Source organism: Aegilops tauschii, chromosome 2 (genome assembly GCF_002575655.3).
Source record: "Aegilops tauschii subsp. strangulata cultivar AL8/78 chromosome 2, Aet v6.0, whole genome shotgun sequence".
NCBI classification, from domain to species: Eukaryota; Viridiplantae; Streptophyta; class Magnoliopsida; order Poales; family Poaceae; genus Aegilops; species Aegilops tauschii.
The window spans coordinates 79,913,980-79,935,107 of NC_053036.3; the positions used below are offsets into that span (position 1 = coordinate 79,913,980).

Below are 21,128 nucleotides of genomic sequence, written 5' to 3' on the forward strand. Positions count from 1 at the left end.
CAACTCCATATATTCACGTTCGGGGAGAAAAAAATTAGAGAGAAGGATTCATCGCGTTTTACGATACGGAGCCGCCGCCAAGCCCTAAACTCTCTCGGGAGGGCTGATCTGGAGTCCGTTCGGGGCTCCGGAGAGGGGAATCCGTCGCCGTCGTCAACCTTCCTCCATCACCAATTTCATGATGCTCACCGCTGTGCGTGAGTAATTCCATCGTAGGCTTGCTGGACGGTGATGGGTTGGATGAGATTTATCATGTAATCGAGTTAGTTTTGTTAGGGTTTGATCCCTAGTATCCACTATGTTCTGAGATTGATGTTGCTATGACTTTGCTATGCTTAATGTTTGTCACTAGGGCCCGAGTGCCATGAATTCAGATCTGAACCTATTATGTTTTCATGAATATATGTGAGTTCTTGATCCTATCTTGCAAGTCAATATTCACCTACTATGTGTTATGATCCGGCAACCCCGAAGTGACAATAATCGGGACCACTCCCGATGATGACCGTAGTTTGAGGAGTTCATGTATTCACTAAGTGTTAATGCTTTGGTCCAGTACTCTATTAAAAGGAGGCCTTAATATCCCTTAGTTTCCAATAGGACCCCGCTGCCACGGGAGGGTAGGACAAAAGATGTCATGCAAGTTCTTTTCCATAAGCACGTATGACTATATTCGGAATACATGCCTACATTACATTGATGAACTGGAGCTAGTTCTGTGTCACCCTATGTTATAACTGTTGCATGAATAATCACATCCGACATAATTATCCATCACTGATCCATTGCCTACGAGCATTTCACATATTGATCTCTGCTTAGTTACTTTTCCGTTGCCACTGTTACAATTACTACAAAACTGCTATCGTTACTTTTGCCACTGTTACCGTTAGTTCCATACTACTTTGCTACTAAATACTTTGCTGCAGATATTAAGTCTTCCAGGTGTGGTTGAATTGACAACTCAACTGCTAATACTTGAGAATATTCTTTGGCTCCCCATGTGTCGAATCAATAAATTTGGGTTGAATACTCTACCCTTGAAAACTGTTGCGATCTCCTATACCTGTGGGTTATCACACTCTGCCCTCCCGATTTCGGAGGTCTTCCGCCGCCGCCAGTGCAGGGCGCAGGTTCTGCGCCGGCGTCTCGTTGATCGGGCTTCCGACTCCCAGCATGCTGGCAATGGCCACGCCGCGCTGCCGGATGGCACCGGCCGGGCTGGGCTCAGCAGCAGCCGGCGTTTCACCAGTGATGCGGTCGATCTCGCGCTGGTTGGCATCCGCGCGGCGCTGCATGGCCGCCAGCTTGGTGGCACTGTCGAGGAACTTCACGCGGATCGCTTCCAGTGCCGTAGGATCGGTTTCATCGTCGACAGGAGTAGCCAAGTCCCGCATTGCTGCTCGCAATGGGTCCTCAGCGACTCTGTCCTCCACGAAGATGTCGGCGTCGAGCGAGCCGGCCGAGACATCGCTGGCGACGGGAGGGAGCGGGTCGTCGACGATGATCATGTCGTCAGGGAAAGCATCGGTGGAAGCTGCATCGGAGCCGATGATCATCTCGATGGGCTTGATGAAAGGGTCAGTGGAGCCAATGGACTCCACGTCGGAGGCGGGCTCATCGGAGATGGTGAGGTTCTCGAAGAGCTCGAAGAGCTCGAAGAGGGGGTCGACGAAGCGGAGAGCCTCTGCGTCGGAGGCGGGCTCGTCAAAGAGGCTGACCTTGCCGAGGAGGTCGGCAAGGCAGCTCACGGGGCAGGTTGCTCCCGCATCGGGCGGCACGCTGGTGCAAGCGCTAGCGGGCGCGCCAGGCTGGCCGATCGTGACGGCCGCGACGTGCTCGCCGGGGAGGAAGAGGGTTCCTGTCCAGAACATGTCTCCGGCCGACGCCGCGTGCCCCACGGTGGGCGCCAACTCTCGGAGTATTCTCGCGACAGATGCCAGGGGGTGGCTTATCATGCATGGGGACAGGAGTACGTCGTCGGGCCCTGTAAGCGGGAGTGGGCAAGAGCTCGGTTGTGCACGGGAACGGACACGAGACTTACCCAGGTTCGGGGCTCTCCGAGGAGATAACACCCCTAGTCCTGCTCTGCGGGGTCTCTGCATGGTTACTATGATCACAAGTGGTGGCTACAAGGTTGCTCCTGAAGCTGTGTGCTAGAGGAGGAAGAAGGGCAAGGCTAGCTCTCTTGCTTCTCCTAGCTATGGTGTATGTGGGTAGTACAATGGCTGAACCCTTTGCATGGGTGAGCCTGGGGGGCTTATATAGGCCTGCCCCCCAGGGGTACAATGGTAATACACCGGGTGGTAGGACCCGAGTGTCGGTGTCTTCGGTCGCCGGGTTCTCCGCCTACTGCTGGGGCCCACCTCTGGTGGATCCCGCCAGCTGCCGAGAATCCGGCCGACAGGTAGGGCCCGCCGCCTGCGGGCCACTCTGATTGCCTTTCACTATAGCGCCGTCCTTGCTGACGAGGGTGGCGTTACGCCGCATATGGCTACAGTCCCGCGCCGCGCCGGAGGGTGTCCGCCTGGTCGAGGTACACTGTTGCCATGCTCCCCCGTATCCCCGGGGGAGTAGGTGGCACTGTTGCCACACTCCGTCTTGATCATGGTCGGTTGGTGCAGACTCCGAGGATGGAGAGGCCGGCAGCTAGGAGCCGGCCCGCCCCAGGAGCCGCCTTCTAGGGGCATGCCGCCTCCTGAAACGCGGTCGGGAAGCTGGCCGGACGCCCAGTCGGCCTGAGGGACTTGGCCAGCCCCGATGTCTTAAAACGTCCATGGGTGCGGATGAGGCTACCCGAGGTACATAACCCCGACAGAGAGCTTCCGAACGGGCCTTAAATTCAGTAAGTGGTCACATGATCAATAGTGGTACCATGTATATTGGTACGAGTAGTTTGAACCGTTTGACCTTTCTGAATTTGATTTGAATGAAGTTTGTAATATATATGATGGTTTGCACCTGCTATGTTTCTGTTGTGCACTCTAAGGCGCCTTATGATGTTATATCAACGACTCACATATTACACTATGGTATGTTGCGTCACTTCACCATTCCTATCAGGAATCGCCTATGGGCGGGTGCTATCGAGCCAGCCGAACACCGAAGCGTTGTATTTTTTTCTTCCAGTTTTGTAATATATGTTTTAAAAAATTATTCACGTTTTTGAAATTTCATCAGCAACATTTTATCCAAATTTAAATGAAAGGAAAATACATGCATGATGTCATCATGTTGTCGCTTGACAAAAGGTGCAAAAACAACCATCTAAATGGCTCCCTGAGGCGAGGCCAGCTACTGTCTCGCTCGATGCATACCAAAAATGCTACTCCCTCCGTCTAGGTGTGTAAGTCATATTAGGAGGAGCTCCGCAACTTAGGTGGCTAAGGATTGGGCGAGGCAAAAAAATCAACATGAAAACCATCCAATAGCTGTACCCCATGACCAGCCAAAAATTCAGCAATTAATTCTTAATTGATAGGTATGACTGTTTGGCTAGCCCATGCAAGAATTAAATCCATCGCATGCAAGCCGGCTTGATTCCCTTGACTAACCAGCGCCTTCTTTCTATGCATGCATAGGTCGTTTATTTAGGAATCAATCCCTAATTAATAGCCAGAGAAGAGAAAGCGTGGGTGGTTAAATGAGGTAGGAAGAAAACAAGAAAACAATTAATATTACGCGCCTAGGTGATTTGGGAATACGTGGTTTTCGTAAAGTGACTTACTCACCTAGACTGAGGGAGTATTGTTTTCGCCATAAGGGTCGCTTGGGCCGACACAATATGCGCCTTCCATGTAGTCGAGGGAAACTTCCGCTTGCTCCAAGCGACCAATAGATGCGGCGGAATCCCTATACACCGCGCAGGGTGACAACTGTCAACCAAACGCGCACCCCTGCTCGCTACGTGTTTGGGCCGGCCTAAGTAGTGAATATCAGACTTCCAGTTTTAGCGAAGAAGACCATCTTTTTGTTTTTCTTTCATTTTCCCCTTTCTTTTCTTTTCTTCTTTTTTTAGATTATTTGTTTTTCTTTCCTTTTCCTTTTTCTTTCTTCTTCTTTGTGATAAAAAAATCTTTGTCAAATTCAAAGTTTGGTTAAGCAGATAAAAAATGTTTATCAAATAAAAAACCATGAATTTTAGTAAATTTCCATCAAATTAAAAATATTTCTACTTCAAAATTTCTAATTTGTCATTTTTCAGAAATTCATATACACTTTTTGATGTCGTGAACATTTTCCGAATTCACAAAAACTCTTTTTGAAATCATGAATATGTTTCATATATGCAAACATTTTTTTGAAGCCCGTGAACATCTTTTTAAATTTATGAAAAAAATTTAAATCAGAAAAATGTCTATAATTCATGATTGTTTTTCATTTCGAGAAAATTTATTTTGAACTAAACATTTCTTGAATTCGTGAATATTTTGAAATTTGATTTAGTTAGAGAACTTTTTTTACTTTTTTTTTAGGATCTTTTTTTAATAAAGCAAAACAAACGGAAGGAAAGAAAAACAGGGGGCATTTCGCTCCCACATGGGCCGGCCCAAAAGCGAGCGAAGCGTTAACGTGCGAGAAGAAAAAAAGGGCGCTCAATTGGCCCGGCCCAGGAGCGTGTGCTTGCGCGCGATCGGGGAGGTCTCCTCCTCCTTCCCTCCCCTTTGGCGAACGGCGGCGGCTGTGGAGGCCGCCCGGCGACGCGAAGGCGCCTCCAATCAATCTTTCCTCCGTGCCCTAGAGCCGCCGCCGCCGTTCCCGAGTCCGCCTCCTCCATCCTTCTACCTCATCGCGTCCCCGCCGTCTCCGCAATGGAGGAGGTGCCGAAACGGGAGCAGAACCTGGTGAAGGTGGGGATGGACACCTGGAACCAGTCGTTCGGTGCACCCAGCAAGACCAGGTTAGTCCATATCCTCAAGAATCTCCACACCGCGGAGGTCAAAATCTACTCGGACGCGTCGAGGGAGTTCATCCAGCTATTGGGCGGCGATTCTGGTGGCGAGGTGCTCCGGGACTATGTCCAGCAGTCCCCGCGGCTCGTGGAGCTGATGGAGGCATGGCGGCTGCACCGGGAGAAGCCAGGGATGGCCTACATGCTCTCCCTGTTTGCCACTGTCCTGGGCAACCCCGGTGGCAAGTCGCGGCAGCATGCCTTTTCTAAGAAGTGCTTGGACGCCGTTGCTAGGACGATACTGGAGGATAAGGACAAGGTGGGGGATGTGCACCGTGAACTCAACAGCGGCGAGTTCCGGCGCCAGAATGCCGCACTGGATTTGCTTGCTGCCATTGTCAGGCGTGGTGGGGGGTTGGCGTCAGAGGTTGCCGAGAGCTTTGATTTCAAGATGGCTCTTGTCACGCAACTAGCAGGGATACAGAAGAAGAGAGGGGGCAGGGATGGGAGGAATCAGAAGAAAAAAGGTGCTAATTTTGGCTCTACAAGGCGATCACTTGTTGGGTTTGCCATGTCGTTCCTTGAGGTTGGGAACCCCAAGCTGCTAAGATGGGTCCTTCAACAGAGGGAGCTTTACTCAGGGGTGCTACGCGGGATTGGAGAAGATGATGCTGAGACCGTTGTGTATGTCCTCTCAACACTGCGGGATAATGTTTTGGTAGAGGAGTCGCTTGTCCCACCAGGGCTCCGCAGTGTCCTTTTTGGAAGTGCCACATTGGAACAGCTGAGCTTGATATCGGGGAATTTGGATCCAGGTGAAGCAGCTGACCTTGCTCATCAAGTGCTTGTCATGGTCTGCACTGATCCAAAAAATGGATTAATGCCATCCTCACATTTGAGAGGTAACGAGAAACGCTTGCTGGATCTGATGAAGAAGTTGCATTCTACTGAGAGCATTCACCACAAGAATCTGTTGCTGGCTATTGTGAGTAAGAGACTTTCTTTTTGCACGGCATACATGAATGAGTTCCCTTACAATGTTGAACCACGGCCATCCCCCTCTTGGTTAGTTCTTTTAGCATATGTACTCCCTCTGTAAATTAATATAAGAGCATTTAGATCACTATTTTAGTGATCTAAACGCTCTTATATTAGTTTACAGAGGGAGTATATAATTAATTTTGTTTTGAGTACAGTGCACTTATTTCTGTCTGATTGCCGTTTTGCAGGTTTGCTGCCATCTCCCTAGCAGCGGATATAATATCTTCAGCACAAACTGATAGCATATTTCATAGTTTCCTGTCACATGATCTGGTATCCGTCGATGATGAACAAGTACAGGTAGTTCTGAAGTGCATCGTGCCCCATGTATGCTCTCGAGCAGTGATAAATAGGGGATTGCAGCATTCTAATGATCTTGTGAAGCATGGTTCTCTGAGGCTTGTTTTTGAGTCAGTGAACCTACTGTGCTATGTTACTGAAGCAATCAATGGCGTGGTATCAAGTGTGGGATCGACATCAGAATTCAGTAGCTCAACTAAAGGGAAAATCAGAATGAACAGTTTCCCTGGATTAAGTTGTTCCACTGCAACAGATGCATTCTTGGTAGATAAACTTAACCAGGGAGACCAAATGCGTGTCAAGAGGTGGATATCTCTGAGAGAATACATTCAAGATGAAGTGCGCGGAGCTATTCCTGATCCACAGGTCCTTCTGAAGTTACTTTCTTCTGCCAGTCAGAAACACCAAAATTGTTCTCAGAGTAGACTTGAGAGACGTGCTCAGGTTTCTGAGCCTCCTCAAAAGAAACAGAGGTGTAATGCTAACGATGATATTATTATTGGTGGAATTGATGTTGAGTGGGCCAAAAATGTATCTGAAGAGCAAGACCAAGACTTGGCAAGCGATCCTGCTACCACTCTGTGTGAGATATGGGGCTTAGATAGGCAAGATGTGGAGATGAAAGGTGCAGAAGTGGTAGACAGTGTTTTCCACTCGAAGTTGCTTGATGTTCTCCGGCTCTATTTGGTAGGTATAGTAATATTTTATTATGCTTCCTCTATACCTTTTGATGTGTATAAACTTCATCATTCAACTATCCTAGCCTCTGTCTTCGTTGTCTGCGTCTACTTTTAAGGGATGTGTTTTTCTTAGTGCAACTTATAGCCTTGACATTCTAATCTAATTCTGTGCGTTGATTATCTTCAAATTTTCTTTCAGAGGGTAATGCCCAGCTCATTTGATGGATCATTTGACTTCTTTAGGGTTATACCACCTAATCCGTTGGATCTATCCAAGGATGAGCAGCACTCCTTATTGTCACTTTTAGTTGAGTATTCAGGGCAACACGAGGGACATTGGGACCCAGAGAGAGTTCCATAATCAATGCACAAGCATTTGCAACCACTGATTGACATCATGTTGCACTCACCAGTTAAGATCATCCGTGAGCGTACATTTTAGTTAAAGCTGCTCTAACAAGTTCTGGTGCGTTTGATCAGAACTTTGCGGAGATTGATGCATGGTTGGTTTTCTTGCCTGGGTATGTTGCCAAATGGTGTGTAAGAGAGAGCCTAGGAGTTGGAGTATCTAATAAATTGTCACACATTGTGATCCCTTTCCTCTGCGATGCTGTTTCATTGGTTGGGAACAATTTGTACAAATATTAAGAGCACATGCGAACGGTCATCTCTAAATCAGGCCAGCTTGAAGGTACTATTTTCTTTCGTGACATGGATGAGTGCCATTACACCTGTCTGAAATACATGTCATACTGTTTAACTTTCTTATCAACCATTAGCTGTTTTGCTTGGTCGTTAGGTTCCATTTGATCTGATATAGCGCCATATATAAATGTTACCGGTACCTGTAGGCCGCGGTGCAAAACAACATGGAAAATAGACGGCTGATTTTCAGTAAACCTTTCACGCCCCACCTGAAACACAGCATAACTATCACACTTCTACATTTAAGGGCGCAAAGTCTTCCATGTGTATATCATCAGATCATGTAAAATCATCAGATTTACCAAAATGCTTGGCTGCTTGTCTTGCAGTTGCTTGTTTGTACTATGCACTATGTTGTACCAGCATCCTTTCATCATCTGATCATGTTATCATCAAATTTACTTAAATACTTGTCTGCTGGTCTCATGGTTTTTTTGTTTATACTATGCTGCAATTAGATCTTCTTTTCTTGGACTTCTGTACTTCATTTTGAAATTAGTGATCACTCTTTAGCACTTCCTGATCATAAATGTGTTACTTTGTTGCACCTGTCCTTTGACTTTAAGTTATGTAGTCTTCCTTTGATACTTATTATCATGTCTTCTCTTTAAACAATTCCCTAATGAGATCTAGTTCATTCAGTCATTCATATTCTCACCTTTTTTTCTGTGTGTGGTTTGTAGTCTATTCTCCAGATTTCAGTCCTCTGGTTATTTGTGTTCTTCAGAAATGCCTTAGGCTACTTGACTCTGAGTCTGGAGGTATGGAAGTACGTGAGAAGTCGACAATTTCATTATATGCGTGCAACACAATCTACCTTATTCTGCAGTCCCAGGTATATCATTTATGTTGCCTACAGCTCTCTTGCCTATTTACCCTAATAATTGCATGTTCAAGTGACTGATCCGATGATGATCAAACAGGTAGATGCTCAATTATTGCTTGACCTTATTGGTACTGTTCTGAATCAGAGATTTGATATTTTTTCACCGGAAGAACTACAGTCTAGGATTTATATTGCTGAATGGAGGCCATTCATGAATTTGTTGCATATCTCTAGGAGTATCTCGGACCAACAAAATTCTAGTTTGTTCACAGCTGTGGAACATTCTTCTGAACTTCATTCAAACTCTTTGTCCTCTGTGATTAGAAAGGTTCAAGAAATGTTAAGGCAGCAACACACTAATTTGCCGGATGATGTAGCGACTGCATTCTTATTTTCAATCATGTGTGCAGCTCCACAGGACATTATCGGTAGCTTTCCAGAGCTTCTTGATGTTGTGAAAACACACTTTCCTTCTCATATGCAATTCTTGTCGTCAGTTCTTTATCTGCAACATGATTACCTAGCTGAAATTGCTACTTGTTGGCCGGATATTTTCTTCTGTAGTCTCAGACAGATTGAGGGTAATCTTGATGTTGATGAGGCCAAATGTCAAAACCACTCAATTTCTGCAGAATTGACTGCATTGAGTACATTCCTAAATGTGACTCCGTTCTGTGCACTCTTACCTTCAGTATTAAGCCTTGTGTTCTCTGGGCCAGCTAAAACTGGGGAGGCACATGCATTGCTACTTGATGCACTTGTCCGACTTATTCGAGCTAAGCTTTATGAAAGCACAATCAGTGAGTTGACATTTAATCTGAGAGTCATATTATTCTGGAGCCATCGCTTGCTGTTGTCATACACTAGGAAGGGTTCAAATGTTCTTGAAGAACTTTGTCATGTATGCTCCACTCTTGTTGATAGCATATTTGAGCGCATCCGAGTTTTGGCTGCTAATACTGCTGACTTGAATGCTTCAGCGGAATGTTTCCAAGATATTGTTGAATCGGTTCTCCACCATCCTACTATTGACCTGCCACGTTCCTTATCCAATTGCCCAGACTTGACAGATGGGAGTGCGGAACATGTGGAAGAAGCATTTACTAGTTTTTCAAAGGAAAATCTGCACCTTGTAGATGGTTTTGTTGTGAATCTTCTTAGTAAACTATATGACCTTTTACTGTTGGCTGGTAATGATGGTCAGTCCTTAGAGTCGCTGTTTGCTTCCCCAAAGGTCATGCTAGAAAAAATACTGCTGTTGTTCAAGGATAAATTTGAAGTCTGCATGGACAATGGAAACTTTGGACTGCTTTTGCCAAATTTCTACATGGTTCGGGCATTGAAAAAATTCATGTCCCCTGTCAGACTTCTAGAACTTGTAAATTGGATGTTCTCAGAGTTAGAAAGTCGTGGGTCGAGTTGTTCAGCTGCATTTGCCCCTGCTGCTTTTGTATGTCTATCTGTTGCTGATATTGCCATGGAATTACTGTATGATTATCTACAACAAACTGATCAGAGATCAGAATCCTGTCAATTATGGGGCTTGGAGATTAGAAGTTCAGATATTGCCACCATTCAGCGAGTATATCATTTCATTCTCCACTTTACTGCTAAACTGAATCTTGAATCTGCTGATGTTTGCTTGCTGAAGATGTTGATTCGTATCCATAATGCAGAAAGATCTGCAGGACAGAACACTGAATATACTGCATTCCACATGATGTTATCTACCATGGCCACCAACACTCCCCTTAGCATTCTTCATCACTGTATGTTTCCCACATCTAAGGTTAAAGCAAAAGTTTTATGGTTGCTTTTGGAAGTAAGCCCTATACACATGAACTTTTTTGGCCAGATGTTGATGAAAGTTCTAGAAGAAGACACTTCTATTCTGCAAGGAATGGATTACAATTCTGATTCTTCACGGGCTCATGAGGATAGCTCTATACTTCTGCTGCCTGCTGCTTTGTCATACATGAGGCATCACAGTGATGGCCATATGCAGTGTGCTGAATTCCTTGAGCCACTTGCAAACTTTTACTGTGAAATGCTATTAGGTGATAATGGGTTTCCATGTTGGAAAAGTTTTATTACTAGGAGCATTTTTGAGGAAAATTTTGGTGACTTTCAACATGAATCAGTTCAAGATATGATGGATTATTTCAGTGACACTCTCTTGGGGAAGTCTGTTACCATGTTGCACTACTGCTTGTCTTTAAAAGAAATGCCCCGGAAGCAACGCTTGGAAATAGTTGCTTCACTTTGTCCACAATCTTCTGGCCTATTAGATTCTGATGTCAATGATATTAATCCTGACTCACACAAAGGTCATCTGAAGCTTACTAATAAATTGCTTGCAAAGATATCGTTGATTAGGTTGTTGCTGTCTCCCCCAAGAAGATTGTCATCTAATGAGACAGCATCAGACAGGGAGTCCAAGAGAGTGAGCAATGCTAAGCTGAATTTCATAAGCATCTTGGTCAGAACTTTGGATCAAATACTCAGGAATTTCCCCCGATGTGATGGTTTATCCCACTCTGATAAACAACAAAGGGTCGTCCGTTCTTTGGAATATACAGTTCTCAAGAATATTATCGAACTGTCTTCAGAGATTCAAACTCATCTGAACCAATTGAAGTCAATACCTTTCCTTAACCAATTCATCAGATCATCTCTCTTGCACAGGTTCAATGATCATGTCACACTAAAAGCAATTCGATGCGTTCTTGTTGTATTATCAGAAGGGAAGTTTCCTGCTGATGAAATTCTTGAGCTCATACTGGGCCACTCCCATTTTCTGTCGTCAATAACCTGCAGTGAAGTTTCTGAATATTCAGCTGCATTTAATGCCACAGGGAGCCTTCTACAGCCAGCACCAGGCATTTTAAAATCAGTCGATTCTCTTTTCACTAAAAAAAGCGAGTTCCATATTTGCATAGCAGAAAAGAGAAAAATAGAAATGATCAGATTACTCAGGATACTGTATGATATTAAGAGTAGACAACAGAGTAATGGCCTATTGAATGAATCAAGAGAGCTAAGTTTCTTGCTTTTATCTGTTTATGGTGCAACTCTTAGCGAAACAGATCTGGAGATATTTAATCTTATGAATGAGATAGAGTCACATGAGTGCAAAACTATCGCTGAAATGGATCATCTATGGGGGAGTGCAGCTGTTAAATATAGATAAGAATTGAAACTGGATTCTTCAATATCAGAAATCCACAAAACAGAGAACACAGAAAGTAATAGTAGGCGAAGGGCGGCGCTATTTCGGGAGAACATACCAATTGATTCTAAGCTCTGTGTCATGACAGTCTTGCAATTTTGCTACAAAAGGTCTTCAAGGACTTCTGTGTTCTCACTAGAACAGCTTCGTCAGGACAAATTTGATGATATTTTGAAGGTAATTTGTTGAATAGTGGTTCCAATTAGGGTTTTAGCTTCATTATTGTTCTTTTATGCTTTCGTGGTTGCACTTTTTGTCCACCCGGCTCACATGTTACCTCATGTTCCTAAACCACTCTTAACATTGATTGACAGACAACATCTCGAAGCATCGATATGGTTCGGATTTATGATCCTATGTTTATCTTGTGTTTCTTGATTCATACTCTTCTCATGGGTTACATTGAGCCTGCTGAATTCTCTCGAGTTGGGCTGCTTGCCATTACGCTTGTTTCCATATCATCTCCTGATGAAGAATTGAGAAAGCTTGGTTATGAATCTCTAAATACATTCAAAAAATCACTCGAGGTAATGCTCTGCTATTTTTGAGATCCTGATATTTTATCAGTCGACTTGTTTATTAATTGTAAGTATCTCATCAATTATTACCTTGCCCTGCCTGCAGTTGTTAGTTATGTTTACTTGCTTAGTTGCCAGCTATAGCATCAGTATAAAATTTGGGTTGGGTTTCCAGAACATGCATAATATAAATTTCATAATCTATAGCCGTTATACCGCTTCTAACTTTTATAAACAAAATCATGTTCTTGCATCAATATATCCATGTTCCAGCAGTACTTTACATTTTCTTGGTGCACTCGAACTGCTGTGAAAGATTATCCTTATCGACATTCTGGGAGCAATTTGATGCCCAATCTGAGTACAGAACAAATTTTGTGCCCGTAATTTAATTTGGAAGTCCATTTTATATTATGTTGTACACCTGTGACATGTGCAGGCTTCTCAGAAAAGCAAGGAAAAATGGCAGCTCCAGCTTCTTTTGACATATCTACAGAATGGGATATCCAAACCATGGCAGAGGATACCTTCCATTATTGCTATTTTTACCGCAGAAGCATCATTGACACTGCTGGATAGCACGCATACCCAGTTCAATACCATAAGCAATTTTTTGATGAATTCAGCCTCTGTCGACATGCAGGTGGGTCGGTTATTTTTTACTTACACATGTGAACTATCGTGAGCTATGAATATCATGTTGCATTTATCTTTATCACTTTTTTTTTGCAGAGCATTCCATTATTTCCAACATTATTGAAGAGTAGTTCTGTGCATTTCAAAGCTGATCGATTGTGGATGCTTCGCTTATTATACGCTGGATCAAATCTAGCTGATGATGCTACGATATGCAAGAACAAAAGTGTTTTAGAGCTTGCTCTTGCCTTTTGTTCTTCAGCTATTTCAGATTCTGAATCGAAGCATTTAATCCTTCAGGTAACACTAATTTTTTATTAGCATATATTTGACTTTAGGATGTGTATGATGATGCACTAAACTTAAAAAGTTACTATGTGCGTTACGTTAAGGAGTTAGTGTGCAGCAGTACAAGGACCCTTTTATATGCTTACTATCCTGTCTTACTTCTGTACAACTGCCAAGAGCTGAAGCATGCCCTGAAATACAACATAAGAAGTGTAACAATGTGTGATAAATAGAGTTGTCTCTAAACATCAGTATACCTTTCTGTGCCGCACTTGACATTAAGCAACATTTCATCATGCATATTTTGTACTGTTATTTGATTTGATCCTGTCCATATTGGCATGTATTGATCATTTTCATGTGAAATGTGCTATTTTTCTTGTCTCCTGAAATATAATAAATCAGTATTATTTCAAGTATTTATCCCACTTAGATTGATCCCTTTGCATGTAGGTGCTAAAGAAGTGTGCGAAGCTGCCAGTTCTAGCTCAGCATTTAGTAAAAACTTGTGGCCTTCTGTCGTGGATATCCTCTGTTATTTCAACTCAGGACAAAGGACTGGACAACAACTCTAGTTCCAGAATAGCTGGGTTAGCATTGGAGGTAAGCGACTGTTTTAAACTATCTCAACTATGGTGCACACCATTCTTAGAAGCAACAAGTCAGTACATGCTCTTCCATTTTTCTTGTGAATCTTCACGAACTTGTAATCCATCAATTATATCACGGGATTTCTGTTTGTGAACATGAGTGTCAATTATAAACAGCAGTTTTTTGCTGCACTAATTGTTAGGTGCAGCTCTCTGTATTAAATACAACTGATATATTTGTCATTAGACACTGTTAGTGTGACCCCTTCGGCTCCAGCACTAGAACCTCGCTATGCCTAGTAGCGTTATGATTCTGGGTTCATATGCTGGAAAGGATTACCGGATAGAAAAATACTTCCTGGAAAATCAGTGAGAGAATAGCCTGACAACCCCCAGAGTCCTCTATGTGTGCATCTCACTCTCATGCCCATCAACATGGGATTCGGGGTCCATCCTTCCCTCCACATTCCGAGTTGGTAGTCAGGAGCATTACAAAAACTAGCAGGCAGCAGCCTTGAACTGCCAATTGATATTTCATTTACTGTGAAAGCATCCGCTGCTGGCAATGTAATCAAAGTTGAAGCTCTTGATGCAAGCGTCGACACGAGTTGCGGCAACTGCCACTCAAGGTCCTCTGTTATGTGGGCCATAACCTTCCAGTGGAGGGCAGGGCCAGCCGAGCCAAGCTGGGGCAAGTGGTTGGGAAGTCGACCTTGCGTAGGATTGGTGCCTGCAGGAAGTCCTTCAGTCGTACCATATTAGGGTGTCGACTAATTGGTAAAAGGTCCTATTTAATAGGTTTCATATTCATAGCTGGACAGGTTTGCGTTTACAGTCGAAGTTAAACTCTCCTAAGTTGGGCAAGTGGCCGGGAAGTCGACCTTGCGTAGGATTGGTGCCTGCAGGAAGTCCTTTAGTCGTACCATATTAGTGTGGTGACTAATTGGTAAAAGGTCCTATTGAATAGGTTTCATATTCATAGCTGGACAGGTTTGCGTTTACAGTCGAAGTTAAACTCTCCTAAGTTGGACTAGTCTGTCCTAGAAAATCAAGCAGTCAATAGACTTCAGTTCTGTAATCCCTAGCCCTTGACCCCCACTACACTCTGCCTAATGGTGTGGTGCGACGATGCTACAATCCATGCAAGCACCTGCAGGGCAGGGCTGTTACGAGATTCTTTCGTCTTTCACAGTCCATGAGAAGAGCAGATCGACAGTGGAGCGATACGGTGACAGGAGTACTGAGCAAGAGGAGTCCGCTGCCTTCCTCATATCAAGAGGGAGCCTATTAGTAAGGTTGGCCTAGACTTTGCACCTGTGGGCTGTGGAGGTTGGGGTGTGGGGTGCCATACTGCCGGGTTCCTTTCTGCGCTGATGGACCCCATAATCCCAATCCCACACATGGGAGTTGACGTCTATGTGAGACAGTGAGAGTGACTAGGGATCGATTAGTGGATGCCAATCTTTCCTGGTTGTGCGAGGATAGCTGGGCGGATTATGGCAGATTGTTAGGCTTGAGGTTTGGGGATAAAAGATTGAGTAGAACACAAGGTTGAATGAGCACATGGTAGTGTGTGAATGAAGAGGGAGAGGAAGATTTAAAGGGCAAAAGTGTCGTCTCATACACCTGTTATTGAATTAGTTTTATAGTTTGGTGGCTGAATGTGGTACTGGCCATGATGTTTCTTTACGTCTGTTTCAAACTGATATAGTCCCTCTATATGGATATATAGAGCCTAGTACATGTTTTGAGATTTACTTTGACCATCCATAAGAGCAATAATATATGCGATGTATCCCACAAAAAGTACACCCTTGAATTCATATTTTTAAGGAGTTTTCAATCCCACAAAAAGTACACCGTTGAATTCATATTTGTAAGAAGTTTTCAATGGTATAATTTTTACAGCATGCATCTCATATAATATTGATCTTATCAATGGTCAAAGTAAATCTCGAGATACAAATTAGGCCCTACATATCCGGATGGAGGGAATAGTTTTTTAGGGTCAAGAATCTGTTGTTGAAAGAGATAAGTGCACATTACACCCCTGAATTATGGCAGGAGTTCACCCTGAACTCCAAAACCAGCAAGAAGGCACCCCTCAACTATCAAAACTAGTCGCATACTATTGGCACATACATATTGTCATAGCTTCCCCAACATGCTTTGAACTACCAAGGATTACTTTGCTAGCTATGACACACTGTATGCTATTTTTGTAACAGGCTTAAATTGCACTGAGTACAATCCTTCGTGAATGACCAGCTTTGGCACATGGTTTTCTTGTTTATGGTTTTGAGAACTAACATTCTCTATGTTCTATGAAATATACACTTTACAATAGTTTTATGAAAGCTACCCTCTCGTTGTCTCTAATTTTTGTGTGCTTTGTTCAGGTACTCAATGCTTTGATCTTATCAAGATTCATCACGGTATGGCTCCAAGAAACTGCACTTGAGCAACTATCAGAAATATCTAAATGTCTGTATCTGCTAGTTGAAGATGGAAAATTATTGAAAGGGGATATCACCATGTTGAGTTCAATTCTAAATGTTATTGCATGTACAATGAGGTTGTCTATGAAAAGGAAGATATACCAACCGCATTTTACCTTGTCCCTCCATGGCATATTTAAGTTGTGCCAAGCTATTGATGGCAATTCAAGAAGTATCGAACTTAAGCCATCAATGGAGCTTGGTACTGATGTCGTCCTTATGAACGGTCCTCTGCCAATTTTTTTCTGAAATGGTACTTTTTTGTGCCCCTGAATTCATTTAATGAGCACTTGACATTATTGCTTTAGTATTGTGATCAGAATGTGAACCTAAATGTTCAAAATTATTGCTTCTGTATTGCGATCGTATCTAGATCTTCATAATCATTTTCTGCTTTTGTTTGCCAATGACAGGATAAGTCAAGAAGTGTGATGGTTGTTTCATGGGTAACTTCCAATATCTTCTGGTTGTGTAAACAAAAGTCTGCAGCGGAAATGTCATGTGAAGAGCCACTAAACAATGAGTGTCTACTATCAAAGATATTGCGTTGGTTAGTGGCTTCTGTAATCCTTGGCAGAATCTCCCGCATCTCTCCTGAAAAGAGGGGAGGTCTTGCCACGAGCACAAATAGTCCCGGAACTCTTCAGTCTTTCTTGAACCATTCATCTGAAACCTTTGAAATGGCGGATAGTCACGTTGCGGATGAGGCGCTGGCTGCCATTATACTTTACCTACAAGGTCACGTGAAAAAGAAGAGTGATACTTTGCCGTCGGTTGTGACGGCTCTTAGCTTGTTACTTGTTGACAGATGCAGCGAACAAGGTACGCTTGGATCTGTTGTGTTATGATACCAAGATGTTTCATTATTATACTTCCAAAGTATAAATGTTGAGTCTTGTCTCCAGGTTAATTGCTTATGAGAGTGTGCTAACTATTTTCTAACCTTTGTGAATCAGTTTTGGTTGATAGCCGCGGACAAATCGAAACGCTTTGCTCGAAGATACATTGCCCCGCCGAATCTAATCCCGCATGGAGATGGTATGTGTAGCATTCTTATTATCTGCGAGCATATGCTTTTTGTGACGATGAGCAGGTGATTTAATGGTCTTTTTTATTCTCTCAGGCATTATTATCTACCTTGGAGAGATCCTGCCTTGCAGCACACTGCGACAGAGCGCATGGAAGTAGAGCAGTCATGCCGAAGCCTGTTGATCATGTTTTCTAATGCCCTGAGCGCTGCTGGGTTGCCGGCAGGTATCCCGGTGTTGTCTGTTGGTGACATTGACAAGTCTGGGCTGTTCCAGTGGGAAAGAGACTCCGTGGTTGAGCAGCCTCACGCGTAGTTCGTTGACTGATTTGCAGTTGACTAGGCTAGGTTTTTTTTTTTGCGGGAAGTTGACTACTAGGCTAATTGCTGGAGAAATTAGCGAATTCATCGTTTGCATGATTTTTTATATTTATTTAAAGAAGTGATGGCTGGTTCAGTTGGCGATTTTGGGTTTTAGATGCACCAAACTGAACTTGTGCGACCGACCTATCTGTTTGGAAGAAAAATGCCAGTGATCTGCGTTTAGATGAGATGATGAAGAAAAATGTGGTTATTTTCAGCAATTTACTCTGCTTTGAACTTGGATTTTGATACTTGTGGTGATTACCTTTCATTTTCTGGGATTGCTTCCTGGGGTCATCTCTAACTGTTGCCAAAGGAATTGGAGTTCTTTTTTTAATAAAAAAACACAAGAAGGGGCACGAAGAACCCAGTACTGCATCGACATCTCTGTTGCCAAAGGAATTGGAGTTCTTTTTTTAATAAAAAAACACTGCATCGACAAAGCGGTGGGGCAGTGCATTTTTCAGCTGGACCCAAAGAGAAAGAACACAATCGAGTCCTTGGCAGCCTCCATCCTTTGGTGGAGCTCAGGAATGAACCTAAAACTAATCCAGGATCCAACACCCACCATGCAGATAATTAATCTTTATGCGAGTGTGACATGTAATGCCTTGTATATTTGTCTACCTTTGGTCCCCAAGAGCCGTCTTGGTTAGATTTTCGTGTCTGGTCAGTGATTGGACAAGTTGCCCGGGCGTATGAGGAGGGTTTGAAGGGTCCAGCTGTAGATGCTCTTATCATGCTATTTACATACAACTAACCGTGGTATTGTTTCAACAACGTTTTTGCTAAACATTTCGACCAAAAACACTAAAAAATATATCATGTACATGGAAATTTCTTCAAAAGCATTTTACCGAACATTTCAAGTGCACGCGATAGATGAACAAAGAAGTAAAATTTAGAAGAAGGTGGTTTGCTGGCAGGTTGCAACATTGCGTTCAAGATGAAAAGTTGTGTTGTGGTTCACCAATTAGTTACCTCGTTTAGGAATTGATACAAGTTGTACACCACGTAAGAAGTTATCACAACAACCAGCTTAGTCCATGTGCTCGTCACAATTCTCAAGTCAAGTTTTGGTGCCACGAGTTTGGAAAGAGTCAAGTTAGTACAGCTTTTTAAATAAACAGTGTTGACTTTTCTGGCACGTCAGCCCTGACGGGTGGGTCCCGCTTGTCATAAATAAACGTGTTTAAATCATCTAAATTGATCATTTTTTGAAAGTGGTGGTTTTTAGTAACAAAATTACAAAAAGTTTGTAGTTTCCGGTCACTTTTTTGAATGTGATAGTTTAGTGGAACGGCAACCCCAAATGTGGTAGTTTTTCTTGGGTCAGTTGGTGGAGGAAGAGTAGTCTTCTTTCTTGGCTATAGAGCGGAGAAGGTGCTCTCCCAAGTCAAAATTCGTCCTCCACAATACACAGTTGGAGCTCTCGTTTGTCTGAATGGATTCGATCTCCACATTGATGTGGTCTTGGTGGCAAAAGGATTCGACCATTGGAGCTATGGTGCAGCGGGAAGGATCATGTGTGAATTTGCATGCAGCATGCGTACTGTGTTACATGAAGCGCGTAGCACCTTCTCCTGCTGCTCCTGCTCACGAAGGAAGACCACATTTGGTCCACCAGAAGAAGACCGAAGAGATGTTCTTGGGCGAGCTGGTGACCGGAGATGGGCTCCGCGGCCTGGTGCTGGTGGTGAACGAAGGAAACTCTTCGGTCTGCTGGTGAAGGAAGGAAGACAGGCTCTTGGTCCTGGAGGAGACCGACAGGCAGGGTGTTGGAATTGAAAACAATCAAAAAGGAAGATATAGTTTCGAGATTTGGCTTTATTTTTCTTCCTCGGCTAGCTCTAGTGATCCAAGCTTTGCAGGAAAAAAGTGGCTAGCGGATCCATGCGGTGCGGACGGGTCGGTAAACTCGGGGCCTCGGGGGAAGGTGGATCGTGCCCCTAGTTCGGATCTGTAGCTAGAATTTAGTTTTTCATTACTCAAACTCAAAGTAATTAAGATCGTAAGTTAAGGATTTGCTTTCTTCTGCTATCACCTACTCACTTGCTGGGACCTTTTACCATTACTCAAACTCAAAGTAATTAAGATGGTTAAGTTGATAAGACTAATAGTGAGTAGGTGATAGCAGAAGAAAGCAAGCAGAGCGCCAACAATGGGCGGGCACCTCAAGCGCGGAGGCGGAGCTTGTGTAAGCTGAGGCAGAGCTTGTGGGGCACTCCTATGGAGAAGGGGACAGCGGGAGCTAAGATAAGATCAGTTCACGGGTCCATCTCATTGGAGAGACCAAGGAGAAGCTTAACACAGGGTAATGATCTAGGCGAGGCGTACTGCAGATCAAAGTGACTCATGGGCCGGGCCCCACATGAAAGCCACCCGTGCTGCACGGCCAACCCGGATATATCTCAAACGCTGCCATCTGGGACTTTTCTGAATAATGCACCGCATGCCCTTTCTAAGAAAAGGAGTGAGTGAGCAGGCCTACTTAAATGCCAGCGGCCAGCCGACTGCCGTAAGCAAGCTTGTTCCCGCAAAGCCCTCTGTCTCCGATTTGAGGCATAACACGTTCGAACCATGTGATTCGGACGGTTGTGAGGGTTTAATGGTTGGTGTTGGAGATCTTTAGTTTTTATGCATCACTAGCAACCACCGCTCCCGAGAGCGAAATCATCCGTTTTCTTGCAGTCCTCTTGGCAGGGCATTTTTTTAGAAAGCACCACCCAAAGTCCACACAACACCAGACTAAGCATCTCTAGCAGATCACGTAAACTCGAGCATCCAGCAAAATAACCACTGGTTCACGAGATGGAGGCGATTTTTCCGCCCCAAATAAATTCCGAATATTCGACCATCCTATATTTTTTTTGCGGGATTCTGCATATTCCGGACCGTTTCCGCTATATCTATGAGAATGGGGGCAATTTTTACGGGGCCTGAAAATCAAGAAACGATTGGCGGGACGAAACTTTCAGCTCCCGCCACCGTCTTCTTCGAGCGTGACCTCGTCGGATCGCCTCAACGCCGGCGACCACCGGACCCTAGCTGCAGCGCCACAAACTGCCGCTGCATGAGCTAGCTGCTGCCGTCAAAGCATCTCCAGCCGTTCGGCCGCCCAGGGGCTTGAAATAGCGCCGCCTGGGGGTGCGCCGGCTAAAAAATCGGCGTGGGGGCGATCGGTTTTCTAGCCGTCGGCCCCAGGTCACCCCCAGGTGCCGCTTTTTAAAGTTTTTTTAGAAACATACTCGGCCAAAATTCGGCCAAACACGACACAGAATTCGGCAAAATTTAGGCGTTTCATTGTTTTTTTACATACTGAAAACATAATCTAAAACAAAAAAACAACAACTACTACTGCCGCGCCGCCTACAGGCCGAAGAGCTTGCCGAAGGCGATGTAGTCGCCACCGTCGTCGTCATCCTCCTCCTTCTTCACGCCGCTGCCATCCCTGATGCACCCCTGCCTTGGGTCGCCTTGGCGAACGGGTTTGGCTGGCGGCGGTGCCTCGTCGTCGCTGTCTTCAAGGAGGATGA

The 21,128-nt window shown here is 44.2% G+C and overlaps 1 pseudogene; it reads left to right on the forward strand.

Moving 5' to 3' along the window:
* The first annotated feature begins 4,410 nt into the window (after positions 1–4,410).
* Positions 4,411–17,889, forward strand: LOC109743151 (uncharacterized; annotated as a pseudogene).
* Positions 17,890–21,128: the final 3,239 nt, after the last annotated feature.